The sequence below is a fragment of the Urocitellus parryii genome, chromosome 1 (genome assembly GCF_045843805.1).
Source record: "Urocitellus parryii isolate mUroPar1 chromosome 1, mUroPar1.hap1, whole genome shotgun sequence".
Taxonomy (NCBI): domain Eukaryota; kingdom Metazoa; phylum Chordata; class Mammalia; order Rodentia; family Sciuridae; genus Urocitellus; species Urocitellus parryii.
This window is the reverse complement of record NC_135531.1, coordinates 134135340-134150263: the sequence shown is the minus strand read 5'-3', so window position 1 is coordinate 134150263 and position 14924 is coordinate 134135340. Positions and strand designations below refer to the sequence as shown.

Sequence of the window (14924 nt, the reverse complement as noted above, 5' to 3'; positions counted from 1 at the left end):
GGACAACACCTGAGAAGGGGAGAGCTTCTTCTTTCCATTCTATTCTCCCCCTGCCAGCTGTTACCATGGAGCCCATTTGTAACTTATCTTAAAAATGTAGACATCTCTGTGAAGCCCAGCTCAAGGCCAGAGGCCTTGTTTGCACATTTCTTCAAAGTACTATACTGGATACATTTGTGAAAAACTAGTAAGGGCGTGTCCAGCACCTGGAGTGCTGGTATCTTCCTGGCCAGTGGCTAAGTAAACAGGGCGACACAAAAATAGGAAGTTTATCTACATTGGACTCTTTCGCAGAGACTCTTTTCCTGACAGCCCCCAAATCAGCCATGGTGAAGAGGACTTTTCTGTGGAGAAAGGGGGTGCCCACTTCAGGGGCAGAGAAGGGTAGGATTGAATACCTGGGGTAACCAAACTGTCAAGGACACAATTCATGTATTCTTTTCCTGGTTTTTGGATCTCAGAAGTAGTCCAGGATTATGGACACCACTCAGAATAATCTGCAGTCTTGAGGCCCATTTGTTTCACTCTACCCAATCCTTCAGAATTATGGCCTTTATCTCATGCTGCAGTCTGAGAAGACAGGGAAGGAGACTGTACAGTGAGTGGTCGCTTCTTAAATTAGAACATACTCAATGTGTTGTGGCTTAGGAGTAATCCTTGGTATCAGTTTCTCTTAATTTCTATAGATTTCAGGCCTCCATTTCCTCATTTCCATATGGTCGGGAAAACCTGGAACTATTCTCTGTGCTTTCCATTTTAGGCCTGTATGATACATTCCCACGCTGCCTAAAAGGACCATCTGAGACAAAAATCTGATCAATTTATTACTTCCTCTCCCTCAAGTGCAAATATACACCTAGTCTTCCTCTCCAGGGTAGAGCCCTTTGTTTATTTGCAAATACAAGTTTCAGGACACCCTCCACTGCACATCCAGCAAGAGCCTCGATTCCCAATCTACCTCCTTTCTGTGCCTCTGTCTTGGTGTAAATGGCAACTGCACCCAGGATGTCCAGTAACCATTTCTTCTCAAGCAGAAACTGTTGATATCCTATCTTCTAAACATATGTGGCATTAATTGGCTTTTTACTTATGCTGGAATTGAAATGGACCAAGTGTGGGCCATAGTCACAGAGGCTGGGGATGCAATTTAGTAGTAGAGTGCTTGCCTAGCATGCATTTGGCCCTGAGTTCAATCCCTAGAAGCAAAAAGGGGATGTGTGTGGGGGAGGCAACTTCAGCCAAGGATTATTGTCATGGACAGTGATCAAAACATCTAATAAGGGGCACTGTTTATATTGTTTCTGCATGCAGCCATCCTGTACTTGTGACTTTTCAGGGCACTCTTCATTCCACGTGTACTTAGAACTTAAGATCAAATCAATTTTTCTGTCAACGTCCAGGCTCCACCCATACTTAATGGCTCTCATTGTTAAATACATTAGGCACAGTTTTCCCTTGGGCCTTTTGCTTCTTCTGTTAGTTGCTTTGCTCCCATAACCATCATCAAGCTGGCACATACCACTTACTCAGGTCTTGATCATGCTGTGCATGCCTGTAGGCCTTCTTACATGGAGACATTCTTCATAAATGCTGCTTTGACATTCTGTCCTCATCTCTATCAACACTCCACGTCAAAATAACTCCTGGATCAAGTCTACCTCTCCCACTGATGTATAAGTTCAGGGAAACCCATAGATCCTGTCTGCAGGAGAATACAACAGTGGAACAGCTGTCCAGCCCCGATTCTACAATGGAATCAGCTGGAAGGCTTTTCAAAGGCTAGTCACAGTGTTGAGAGGGGGCAAAATTGTGACGTATGCAGTCGAGGGGGAGAAATAAAGAACGTCCATGGGCTTCTACCCTTTTCAATGCTTTATTCACTCAAATTACTCAATACATTTTCACTCTATAGGTTCTTAATCAAGAAAATGACAATCCTTAATGCTAGGCACTACAATAGACATAATCAATTAACAGCAAACAATTCTAGATTAATTAGTTCACTGCAAACAATTCTAGATAATTCTAAGCACTGCAAATACACTTAATCATGACAGGCTAATGACAGACATTCCCTCTGCATGCTAAGTTCAAATGTCTTAAGCCTTAAGCTTTACATCCAGCAAATGCACACTCTGCAGTGATCAGATCCAGAACCAAGGCAAGCTTCTCCTGGTGTGGAGTGGACTGCAGGTTGAAGAGAGGGTTGTATGGAGAAGTTGTGGCCTCACCAGGGTCCAGACAGGGCAGAAGAGTTTGAGGGCGGGGAGGATCATGCAGAGGATCAGGAAAAGAATGACAAGAGATGGGATGTCAGTCCAGGTCCTCATCAGGCCCTTCAGCTCGAGTGCATCCTTGTTTCAGCTGGCAGAATCCGTTTTCATTAGTTCTATTATTTACACTAAATTTTGGGACTTTTGACCCCCCTTTCAATCTTATCAGTTACCACTGGATTTCTCCATGACATCATTTATCTTGGGGTCAGAAACAGCTGTGTTGTAGGGACAGATGAGGCAAGGCACCGAAGATAGCAGGAAACAGTTTTATTTGGCTGCATCCAGGTTCAGAGGGCACAGCTTTTGCTGTAATCAATCAATGCCCTGAACCCCAAGTTCAGGTAGGTTCAGAGTTTTATACCCAACATGTAAGGGGAAGGGCTGAGAAGTTCCCAATCTGCAGAAGTTCACATAAAAGCAGCCTTTTCTTTCACTTTTCTGGATAAGTTAACCCTTCAAGGGCAACACCTGAGAAGGGGAGAGCTGCTTCTCCCCTTTCTTTATCCCCACCCCTGGCCCCAGCTGTTACCAATGGAGCCCAGTTGGTAACTTCTCTTATCTTAAAAATGTAGACATCTCTGTGAAGCCTCAGCTCAAGGCCAGAGGCCTTGTTTATGCATTTCTACAAACCACTATACTGAAAAACTAGTGAAAAACTAGTAAGGGGTGTCCAGCTCCTAGAGTGCTGATTTCTTCTCAGCCAGTGGCCAAGTAAAACAGGGCAACACAAAAATTGGAAGTTTATCTACATTGAACTCTTTTGTAGAGACTCTTTTGCTGACTGTCCCAAAATTAGCCATAGTGAAGATTTCTGGAGAAGCTCAGTTACAACTTTTCTGTGGAGAAAGGGGATGCCACTACAGCTGGTTGGTGGTCTCCACCCTGATCTTCAGGCCTTTTCCTCTTATCAGGCGAGGTCAGCCTGCCAGAGGCTTCACTTTCTTAGGGTGGGGGAAGTGACTTGTTTATGTCTGAGGCCATACTGGAGGCATCTGTTGGGTGTGCCTACTGAGGCTTCAGGTTTCAAACTGGAGTTTTTAAAATGGAGTTGCTTGGGCTCAGACCTAAGGCCATCCTTACACCCAGTCATTCAGCTCTAACTAGTCAGGAAAGGGGGACTCAGTGGTTAGGTAGTTATGGATGTTTAAAGTTTCTTGGATGCTTTTTTTGTGGGGGCGGGTGCTGAGGATTGAATCCAGGCACTGTACCACTGAGTGATATACTTGTCTGCTTGTCTGATTCTAACATAAGCCTGGGTTGAGATCTCTTGCTTTAGAGGCACATTATGTCAGAGTGCAGAGGTGGTCTTGGTATTTCCCCAGCCTATTATGGCACCAGGATGTGGGAATATAGAGTAGATTAGAGTTACCCAGGCTTTGGATTAGAACTATCTGGGGAACACTTCACCATCCTGGGATTACTTTCAGAGATTCTGATGTGATCATCTAGGCTGAGATTCCAGAATCATAAATTCTCTAGGTCCTAGGTAGTTCCAATGTACCATCAGTACATTTCAGCTACCCACCCCCCCCCCGGTGCTGGGGATGGAACCCAGAAGTATTCGACCACTGAACTATGTCCCTTGTTTTTCATTTTGAGACAGGGTCTCACTCACAATGTGAGACCCTGGCCTAGAACTTGTGATCCTCCTGTCTCAGCCTCCAGAGTAGCTGGAAGTGCATGCCACCATGACTGGTGAGGTTCAGTTTTAAGAGATTCAATGACCATGGGTCTTTTTCATTTCTAATAATAGACAAAACTGCATAATTGCTGGAGTCAGGGGCAGAGGACTAGGTCCTGATCTCTAAAGAGTAATGTTTTGAGATTTATTTTGAGGGGGCAAGTGAGTTTAAAGGAAATGGTTTCCATAGTCTTTGTTTTTGTTGTGTGGTGCTGGCTAATAGACCCAGGGCTCCTGCACATGATAAGAAAGCCCACTACCACTGAGTCACATTCTCAGAAGTTTTCACATTTTTAAGCCTACTTGTCTTTTTGGGGTTGAGAAAAAAAAAATGAGTGTTCTGTTTTAAACCTTTAGAAAAAAATTCTAATTTATGGGAAATTGACTCACTATTTCAGTGTATAGCTGAGATAATAATTTATTTTATAGTTAAAATAGCTAATAGAGTGGATTTTGAATATTCCCAGCACAAAGAAATGATAAATGTTTGAGATGATGGATATGCTGATTACTCTGATTTGATCATCACACATTGTATACATGTATTGAATCATCACACTGTGTGCCATTAATATGTATAATTATTGTTAATTAAAAATAAAAAGGTTTATAAGGTGTGGTGGCACACGCCTTTAATTCCAGCAGCTTGGGAGGCTGAGGCAGGAGGATCACAAGTTCAAAGCCAGCCTCAGCATCTGAGCAAGGCCCTAAGCAACTCATTGAGACCCTGTCTCTAAATAAAATATTAAAAATGACTGGGGATGTGGCTCAGTGGCTGAGCACCCCTGGTTCAATGCCTGATACAGAAAAATAATAATTAAAAATTAAATTATTATTATATGAGGCTGAATTTTTGAAATAATAAGGGCATTGGCGTAGAATACTGGGGAGAAAAATAGTGGGAGTAATGAAAGTGTAAGGTGATACTGATATTCTGATGCCAAAGAAGGTCTCTATAGGTTAGAAATAAGTGGGTGAGCCAGAGGTATTTGCCAACGAAGTATTTTATTTGTAAATAAAAGTGTAGTCTTTTCAGGTTCCCCAGTAACAAAAGAGAGACTAAATGTTATGTAACAAAGGAGATTGGAACAAATAAGAAAGAAATGTTGGGAGAGACTCCATGATTTCTCTTACCTAAGTGGTGCCAGGAGAATCTGAAATAGCAGGTAAGAAGCTGGAGAGAATCATCAAGGAGACAAAAGCACACAGCAATTCCCTCCGCACAGACAAGGCTGTCCCTTACCATGCTGAAGGCGAGGGACAGAGGAGACACATTCCATGAGGACATCATGTTCTGATCTCTGAATTTCAGCCTTAATGGAGAGGCTGTGTCCACTCTGCATAAGGCCAGGACAAGGTCCCTCAGGGCCACTACGTTGTCCCTCAGTTATGAGGAGCAAGCAGAGTCATGGAGCACATTCATATGACACCTTCATTGTGCTGATGTGCAGAGGGAACCTAAGGGCAAGGGTCTGCATAATTTAAAGGGTCAGACTTTCTAAAGACATCTTCTAACAGCTTTGGACTAGAATACTAAGGAGCCTAAGGAGATATGGTTCTACCAGTGATAGCCCAGGGCTCTCCCATCGTTGTCCCTCTCTGAAGGTGGGGCCAGGTCTGTTGTTTCCAAGCCCAATGGTGCAGTGTAAGTCTGTAAAGGAGAGTGGATTTCATCATGTTTTAGAGCAGCTAAGAGAGGAAACTTCTTTGGCCAGGGAGGACGGTGCTGGGGATTGAACCCAGGGCCTTGTGACTGCTAGGCAAGCACTCTACCACTGAGGTATGCTCCCACCCTTAGAGCAAACTTAAACAGATAGAAAAATCACCAATTTTTAAAAAATATTTAATTTATTTTAATTATTTACTTTCTTTTAAACAACATCAAATAATATTCATTAAATCTATACAACCAAAATTATGGAATTCAAGATCTGGAAGGAATGGAGAGAAAACTAGAGAAAGCAATTGAGGATTAATTGGTGTCACAACCAAAATGCTTGTGTCCTCCCCAAATCTGTACATTGACACCTTACCCACTATTGTGATGGTAATAGTAATCACAATCTTGGAAGTAATCAAGACAGGGTAAGAGCTGGGTGCAGTGGCACATGCCTATAATTCCATCTACCGGGCAGAGGTCGGGTAGGGGTGGTGGTGTTTGTAAGTTCAAGGCCAGCCTTAGCAACTTAGTGAGACCCTATCTCAAAATATAGGCTGCCCCTGGGTTCAATCCTGACTCCTGAGGGGAAAAAAAGACTACAGACGGTCATTTCAGTCATTTCTAGTTTTGAAGTAATGGGATTAACGTTCTTGTTAGAGTCCAAACACCTTGCCCTGTGATCTTGGGTACATCCTTTGTTATCTCTCAGTACTGGTATCATGTATCATCCCCCCCCACCCAAAGGAAGAGAATTTAAATAACACCCACCTGATTGAATCAGACCCACCCTGGACATACACTTGTGTGTTGATTGACTTAAGAATTTGAGACTTTGATTGCTTCTACTGAATCATTTTGAGTAGAAACAAAATGTTGGTATTTTTTGGAACTGGGATTGGACCCAGGGGTGCTGAATCAATGAGCAACATCCCCAGCCTTTTTTACTTTTAATTTTGAGAGGTCTTGGTAAATTGCTTAGGGCCTACCTAAATTGCTGAGGCTGCCCTGGAATTTGCAGTCCTCCTGCCTCAGCCTCAAGAGTCACTGAGGTTACAGGCATGTACCATCACACCCAGCTAAATTAATGTTGATTGGATATCTGAAATAAGGTGAGTCTGATCTCAACTACAGCAGGCATTCTTTTTTTTTTTCTTATATACATGACAATAGTGGAGTGTATTACATTTATAATTATCCATTCACAGCACAATTTTTTGTAACCCTGTATATAAAAGTATGTTCACACCAAATTATGCCATTATTCATGAGCTCTCTTATTTATTTATTTATTTATTTTTTTTGTGTACAATTCTTGCAGGCATTCTAAAGGATTCTTTGTCCCATGTGTCCAACAGGGATACTGATAAACCCACCCTAATTCCCTCTTAAGATTAGGAGCCATCTCATCACAAAGGTATGAAAAGTTAATTTCGACTGTACTATAAATTACTGTGATTTCTGAACTTGCTTGGAATGCCTGCCCATGCCTTGAACTCACCCATGCCTGGCTTTCCCTGACCAGATAACAACTCTCTCTGAAACTTTAGTGGTGCCTCATAAATTCTGGCTTTCCCTGGCCAGATAAAGACCCTCTCTGAAACTCCAGTGGTGCCTCATAAATTCTGATGTTGGGATCTAAATTTACTCCCTAATTGCTGGATCACTAACCAACTACCTGCCTTTGTGTAATGCTTGTCAAAATCCTGTTATCGGTAAGTTCTCAAGACACCTGCCCTTTTTGCAACTTTCTGTGCTATAAAGCTGTGCTCCTAGAGAGCTGCGGTGCTCTTCTCTTCCCATGGGTTTCAGGAGAGACAGCCCCGGCTGGTCGGAATTAATAGCTTGCTTTAATTTGATTTAAATTGGAGTCAGTGGTCTTTCCTTTGCATCGTGGTTTAACAATACCCCACTACCTCTTAAGAGAAGTGGGGATCAAAGTTCAAATTGTCTTTAAATCCAGGACCTGGTTTAGAGTCCGGAGAAGTCAACCACTGCTGCTTCAGACCCATAGGGAGTGGGGTCAGTAAGAAGGACAGGAAACAAGTGTGGGGATGACTATGGAAGACCCAAGATTCCCAGGACCCCTCCTAGTCTTCGGCATCCTCAATATGGTTCATCTGTGGCAGAGGGTGGAAGGGCCTGGCCTATATGGTGTTGGGAAGTGGGGGCTTCTGGGTGCACAGGGAAGAGACGACGAGAACAGACTCATCAGAACTGGGTTAGGTCACCTGGAATCTCTCTCTGGGCCAAATTCACCCCAAACAGGGTCAGCAGCTGAGTCCCTCAAGACCATTGATCTGCACGTGGCCAGTGGAGGAGCAGTGTTCAGTTCTTTCCATTTTTGTGAAGAAAGGACCATGGGTCTGTCCCCCAATTTTCTACCCTGTTCAGGGCACAGTATGCTTCGCAGGGCCAGCTGATGTAGTTACTTAAGGGCCATGAAGGTGTTATGCTCGAATTCGGGACCCCTAAAAGACCACCAGAGGCCAAGATCGGTGTAAGCAGCAAAGAGGCATTTATTGTAAGCTAACTCAGTCCTCTGCGCACACAGCAACTGGTGACGCTGAGAGGCCAGGAGCCCAGGGTTTGCAGCAGTTTTATACACTCTTTGGGGAAGGCAGAGACTTCACATACATCACAGCATCTCTTAGCAAATCATCATACACGGCAGGAAAATCATAAAACAACTCTAAAACATGATTAGCACATTCACTGGTGGGAACAAGTTGGGTAGGGGTGATTGGTTAGTACAAGAGGGGGATTCGTTTGAACTGAGGGTTTAATCCATGAGGGGTGTACGTGCTGAACTACATGGTTTCCCAACATGTTATCAACCACCATGAAGTACTGGGAGGGTCATCTGGCATCCCAGGTATTTCCCTGTCTCATGCTGATTGGTGGCTCCTAGGGGGTTGCTATGGGTCTCCACCTAGCCTGACTGAGTCAGGGACACCTGGCGCAGCAGATCTCCCCTGTTATTTGTAGATAAACCACTTAGCAGGGTGGGAATGTGCCTAGGAGCGCTCTGTGGGTCTTTCCAAGGACAAAGGTCATGTCCCTTCCTTGGACAGGCTTTGCTCTGAGGTAGAGGCTGGTTTTCAAAGGAAGTCATGGAAGAGACGTGCCTGGGAAGACATGTTCCTCCTAGTCCAGGCCAGGGTCCACTGCAAAGCTTCTCCAGAAAGACAAGGTCAGGACTAACTCTGGGGCCTCTGGCTGGCCTCATGACTACTCCCGTGGAAGTCCTTACAGGCTTCTCAGCATCTGGACACCTTGTTGAAGCTTTTTTTATCTTGTTGAAAATTGACCTATTTTAGTTATTAAAAAATATACCACAACATCAATTTTCCTTTCCCTTTTACAGTTCTGTTACATTCAAACGTTCTAAAACAAGATAGTTCCTTGCCCAGACTCAAGTAATTATGAGATGCTGAAGACACCCAACAGTAAAAATAGAAGATAAAAGTTCCAACTCTAACCCCAAGACTTCTATTCAAACACAATGCAGTGCTTTTTATTTCTGTTTGTTATAATATAGTACTAGGATGTTCTTTTAAATATTTTCATCCCAACGCTGGGCATGATTATGCATGCTTGTAATCCCAGCTACTCAGGAGGCTAAGGCAGGAGGATTGCAAGTTTGAGGCCAGCTTCAGCAACTTAGTGAGACCCTGTCTCAAATTAAAAAGGGCTGGGGATATAGCTCAGTGGTAGAGGGCCCCTGGGTTCAATTTCCAGTACTGGGGGAAAAAGTTTCATCCCAAACACCAGATTTCTTCAATTACATACAACTCCAACTGATAGAAATAGAAAGCAATTTCTGTCTTTTGGTAATGACATAAAGAAATAAAACTATCCATTAGATTCCTTTAGTAATGAATGAGGGAAAAAAGAGGAAAGGAAAGAACTGGGCTGATTTGGGTGAGTGGTTTCTATTTGTTTTTCTGAGGATATGACTTTAAGAGTTAAGACACACTTTTGTGCCACTACCATAATTAGTATGGGCCATCTTTAATTTTAGGTGATAAAATGAGATATACTCAATGAACATAAAAATGGTAATTTTCTCCTTGCAGGTTGATTCTCCCCACCAAAAAATGACAAATACAAATTGAACATAGAATTGGGATGGTGATTCTGCTGGACATTCCATTTTGGTAGCTGCTTGTTTCCCATAGAAGTAAGAGGAACAGGCACTAGGTTTTCTTAGGAATGTAACGGCATAACCAGCAGACTTCATGGCAGCTTATCTGTGGTACTGATCCTTGGAATACACACAGGAAAGACTGGCTGTTGTTCTCTGACTGCCCATATTTGCACATTCGATGACAATGTAAAATACCCAGACAAGAAAGCAAGAAAGAAACATGTTTCTTCCAAGATCAGCTGCTGGAATTTTTTTTTTTTTTTTGGTACTAGAGATTGAATCCAGGGGCACTTTGCCATTGAGCCACATCCCCATCCCTTTATATTTTTCAGTTTGAGACAGAGGTTCATTTAGTTATATAGGGCCTTGCCAAATTGCTGAGGTTGGCCTTGAACTGGCAATCCTTCTGCTAAGACACAGGATTCCAGACATGTAAGACCATGCTTGCCTCAGCTATTGGTTTCTCGGAGACCCTTTCTTCCACAGAACCCCAGGGTGGTGATACTGTGCTGCTGTGTCTTTTGGCATGAGCTTCCATCCTCAGTGGGTCCTGAGAAAGATAGTGGATTGATCCTGGAGCCCTCATGGAAGGACAGGGTGCTCTCACTGAGTGGAACATGGTGACCCACACACTGGGAGTGGCAGTGAGGTAATGGTTGCTACAGCTGGGGGACTACATGGGAAGAGGTAGTAGTTTCCAGAGGCCACTGCTGCCGCTGCTGTGGGAGGAGAAGAAATACACCTTGTCAGTCCTAGAACAGGCTCTAGCTTGATCCCCAAGACTATGATTCCATCCTTCTATTTTTTTTCCCTCTTTCCCATTTTGTTGGCCATTGACAATCAACTTATTAAAGAATTTTTTTTTTCCTGCAGCTGGGCCGGGCCAAACTGGATGAAAGTGACTGCTATCTGTGTATAATACGGATCATCCAGATCTCTCCAAATGACTTCTTAGATATGTCCCAATGATGGTATTACCCAGCACCAATATCCAGTATGGTGATGATCTTGTCCACTGAAGGGTTCAGGTAAAGTCTTGTTGCAGCCCACTTGAGAAGTTTATATGCTCCAGAGTCATTGATTCCATATTGGTCTTTAAAAGTATGACTAGCCCAGAGGTGGCTATCTGGATCTGTAGCTGCTCATGTCTGTATGGAATGCTCCTTTTCTCTCCTCCTTTACACTCTTCTTTCACCCAGAAGGAGCAAATGTGGGGCCAATTCCTTTTGAAGTAAGAATCGTTGGGGCAGCATGTCACTGATGGATATGGCTTTCCTCAGCATGCTGAGTGGCTGTGTTCCATCAGTTAGAAATCTCTTTTGCACTTAATTCTTGACATCTGACTTTGGTGTGTCATCCCTCAAGTCTCTCATCATGTACCTGGATGGATAGGGCATACTGTAGATCTGAGAGGCAGGTCTACTAGGCATCCTTCAGTTTACTTCAGGTTTGGCTTACTTCAGTTTTCTTAAAACACATCTGGACCCTGGAACATACCAATAAAATATTGTGAATTACTTGGCACAAACTTCAAATTCCTTCCCATTTTTTTTTCTGGTCATTGGTATATATGGGTTTTCTCCAAGACACATCTGGCACAGAATGGGGGAAAGTCTACATTTCCTCCTAGTTTGGCCTGAAGCAGGTGTTGGAACCAGTCAGGGAGCCATCTGGAGAGCTTTTGGAGGCAGTAGTAGCATCAGAAATAGGAACTGGACTCTCCTACTTCCAGTGCTCTGTTACTGAAGGAGGATGGAGGTGTTCCAAGAGAGTGGGACCTCAACTCCGGACAAGTGGGGGTCCTTGACAAGCATCACAGAAAGGAATTTAAGGACACATCAGTTAGAGGCAGAGACAGATTTATTTAGAAAGGCAGAGACACATTAAGGGTGAATGTGGGAAGAGTGAGAAGTACTCTTGGTCTGGATGTTAATATTTGTAGAAGGGATAGTAGCCCATGGGGCTCTGCTAGAAGTGGATTTAGGGCAAAGTGATGAACTTTGGGGCCAGTTTTCCTAGTGCTTACATCATGTGACTTTTGGCCAGCAAGGACACAGCCAAGGTTGCTGGTTGAATTGCCTATTCTGCATTCCAACAGTTCAAAAATTTTCTGCATTCCTATGATTCATGAGCACTTTTCTTTTGAGACTCAGTATGTCTTTTCTTTCTGTAATTTCAAATTCCTATCTCAGTTCAATTCTGAATGTTATCTTTATTATGTAGGTTTTAGGGAAGGGGTCATCTGTGCAAAGAACTGTGATAAAGCCTTGTCTTTTCAATGGAATCAGGATCAGGGTTCTGAGAATCTATCTCCAAGTGACCCCCTGCCCCAGAGCCTGGCAGAGCCCTATCCATGGGCTTGAATTTCAAACATGAACTCTGAGGGTACCAACCCCCTCAAAGATTTTTTTTTTCCTTAGTGGGTGCTGGTAAATGGGGTCCCTAATGGGAGAGTCAGGAAATTAGATTCTCACAGAGCTCATCATCTCTCTGGGAAAACAATATTGGGCAAAGGACTGAAATTCTCATTATTTTGACTTTTCTTAGACCTTATTAGAAAAGTGAAAAATAAGGTGATAGGTGTGTCTACGTAACTGACAATACAAATTGTGCAAGAGGGAATCTTATGAAAATAGGATCTGCACAGAGAAATTCATTGCTACTGAAAAATATCCTCTTGGAAATGTACAGTTATGTAACAGAGACAGAGACTCTGCCATGTATTTGTGTTATTATGATCAAAGAGACTGAAAGTAGAAGCTTCCACTGAAATGTTGTCAACCGAAAAGGGAGGCCCAAGCAATGTTAAAAAAAAAAAAAAAAAAAGGACCGCTAATTAAAAAAGGTGAAGGCAGGATTCAAAGGTCAGCTGTCATCCCTGAGTCTAAAAGGTGTCCCATGTTAGTCAATGAGCCTCCAAGCACTAAGAATGAAGAAGGGAGCAGGGAGAAAAGGACTGCAGACCCCGTTACCCAGGAAGGTGAGCATCCCTCCTGCCTTCTTTTGTTTAAATGTGTTTCCCCAAAAGCCTGTGTTGCAAACTTAATCCCTAATACAGGAGTGTTGGGAGGTGGGACCTAATGAAGGAAACAGACCTCTTTGGCAGTGGGCCTTCTGGACATTCTGCCATAGTTTCTTGCTCAGGAAATGCTGTTCCACCAGAAATGCATTTGCCAACTCTGTTCCTCTGACAGACAGAGCCCCAGATTATCACTCACTCCCAGTGGGTCTTCCTGACTTGGCTTTGTCACCTGGGAACAATCCAACAATCTTAGCTGGATTCTGGAGGTAGGTGGGGTTAGAGATGTTGTTCACTTTGTGGTCATCATGGGGATATGCACCATGGTGTTCCATTCAGACTTCTGGTGTGCTGTACAGAGTTGTCCCTAGTGTCTTGTGGCAGATGGAGAACTGGAAATGTTTGATGGTTTGTGCATGAGGTTCCATTCTGGATACTCCTGGTGAATGGACAGGAACTCCAATGGGACTGTGTCTCAAGTCCCTGGTGTGCCTAGAGCACTGGGCTGTTCTTCAGAATATAGCTTAGGAAGGCTTGGGAACATTTGGGTACCTAGAGCCCTGATCCCTGTCAGACATAGACTCAAGAGAAAAAGGGTCACTTGAGGTGGGGATCTGGAAATACAGAGAAAAAAAAAATACACTGAATCTCAAAAGAGAAGTGCCCATGAATCACGAGAAGGCAAAACAATCAACCTGTAAGCAAATAAGCATTTGTCCTTGTCCACAAACAGTACTAGGATGTGCAGACAACGTGCATGTGCAGGAAAAGCTGGCACGAGATTATCTAACTTCACCCTGACTTCACCTCTAGCCCACCTCCTAATTACTGTCCCTTTATAAATATGAACACCCCAGACTAAGGAGCTACTGCTTACCCTCAAGACAGCCCACATCCTCCCTTGAATGTGTCTCTTCCTTCCTAAATAATTTTTTGTCTTTTCCTCTAGCTGACGTGTCCTTAAATTCCTTTCTGTGATGTTTGTCAAGGACCCCACTCATCCTGAGTTGAGGACGCCCTCTCTGGGAACGCCTTGTATCTTTTTTGGGGACATTCTAGGCCTGAAACTGAGTCACAAAATAGTAATTTCCTTATTTCTAAAAAAATCCTCAAAATTTATAGGATACAGGCACAGAACCCTAGGACCTGAACTAAAATGACCTTGAGGGCCTGGCAAAGTTCCTGATTAGTTGAACTTGAGAAAAAAGAACAGGGCCTGTGGACCTAAGAGGTAAGGGGTGCCATTAACAGTTGTAGGATGGACCAGAATTATCCATCAGTTCTACCTGGACCCACCTGCTGGTTGCATGCTACTCCACCAAGACTCCTGGTAATGACCAATCAGCTCCCTAGTTCCCCTTCCCTGGGGCTATTGGTTGATCAGGAATAAGGATTTGGATGTTGTTACTGTTATCCTTCAATGACACTCTTCTTTCAAGAACCAGTGTTAACAGTGTTGACTTCTTTGTGCATTGGGCAGCAAGCCCTTGCTTGGTAGCAGGCCTATGTGAGTACTCAAATCATGGCCAAATACACGCCAGCCCATGCCTGCATATGACTGATCTGCCTTCAGAAGGTCCTTACCCACATTGTGCTGTTGGGATTTCATGCACAAACTTGGTCTCCTCCATAATTCGTTTTTTTTTTTTTTGTGCTGGGGATTGAACCCATCTCTACATGTGGTCCCCATACTTCCTAGTCTCACTTTACCACTGAGCTACATCTCATTCCTTTTATTATTTTGAGACAGGGTCTCATGCAGTTATTTAGGGCCTTGCTAAGTTTCTGAGGCTGGCCTCAAATTTGCAATCCTCCTGCCTCAGCCTCTCCAGTTGCTGAGATTACAGGCATGTGACATCTTGCCTGGCTTTGCCTCTGCCTCTGGAGCTCAGTGACTCCTCCTGAATTAATTTTACAGATAGGCCCTAGTGAATGGGGGCCCTCTAGTGGCCTAGTAGCCAACTATTTTCTCACAGAACTCTCAACTCCCTGGAAGTACAAGTCCCATCATTTTGTCATATTTGATTATGTATAAACAGTGAAAAATATGTGTTTTATCCTTTTTTATTTTTTGGTACCAGAAATTGATCCAAGAGGCACTTTGCAACTGAGCCATATCCCCATCCCCTTTTAAAATTTTT

The 14924-nt window shown here is 43.5% G+C and overlaps 1 pseudogene; it reads right to left on the bottom strand.

Annotated features, from left to right (window-relative positions):
• Window positions 1–10689: 10689 nt before the first annotated feature.
• Window positions 10690–14414, bottom strand: LOC144255138 (pre-mRNA-splicing factor RBM22 pseudogene; annotated as a pseudogene).
• Between the last annotated feature and the right edge of the window lie 510 nt (window positions 14415–14924).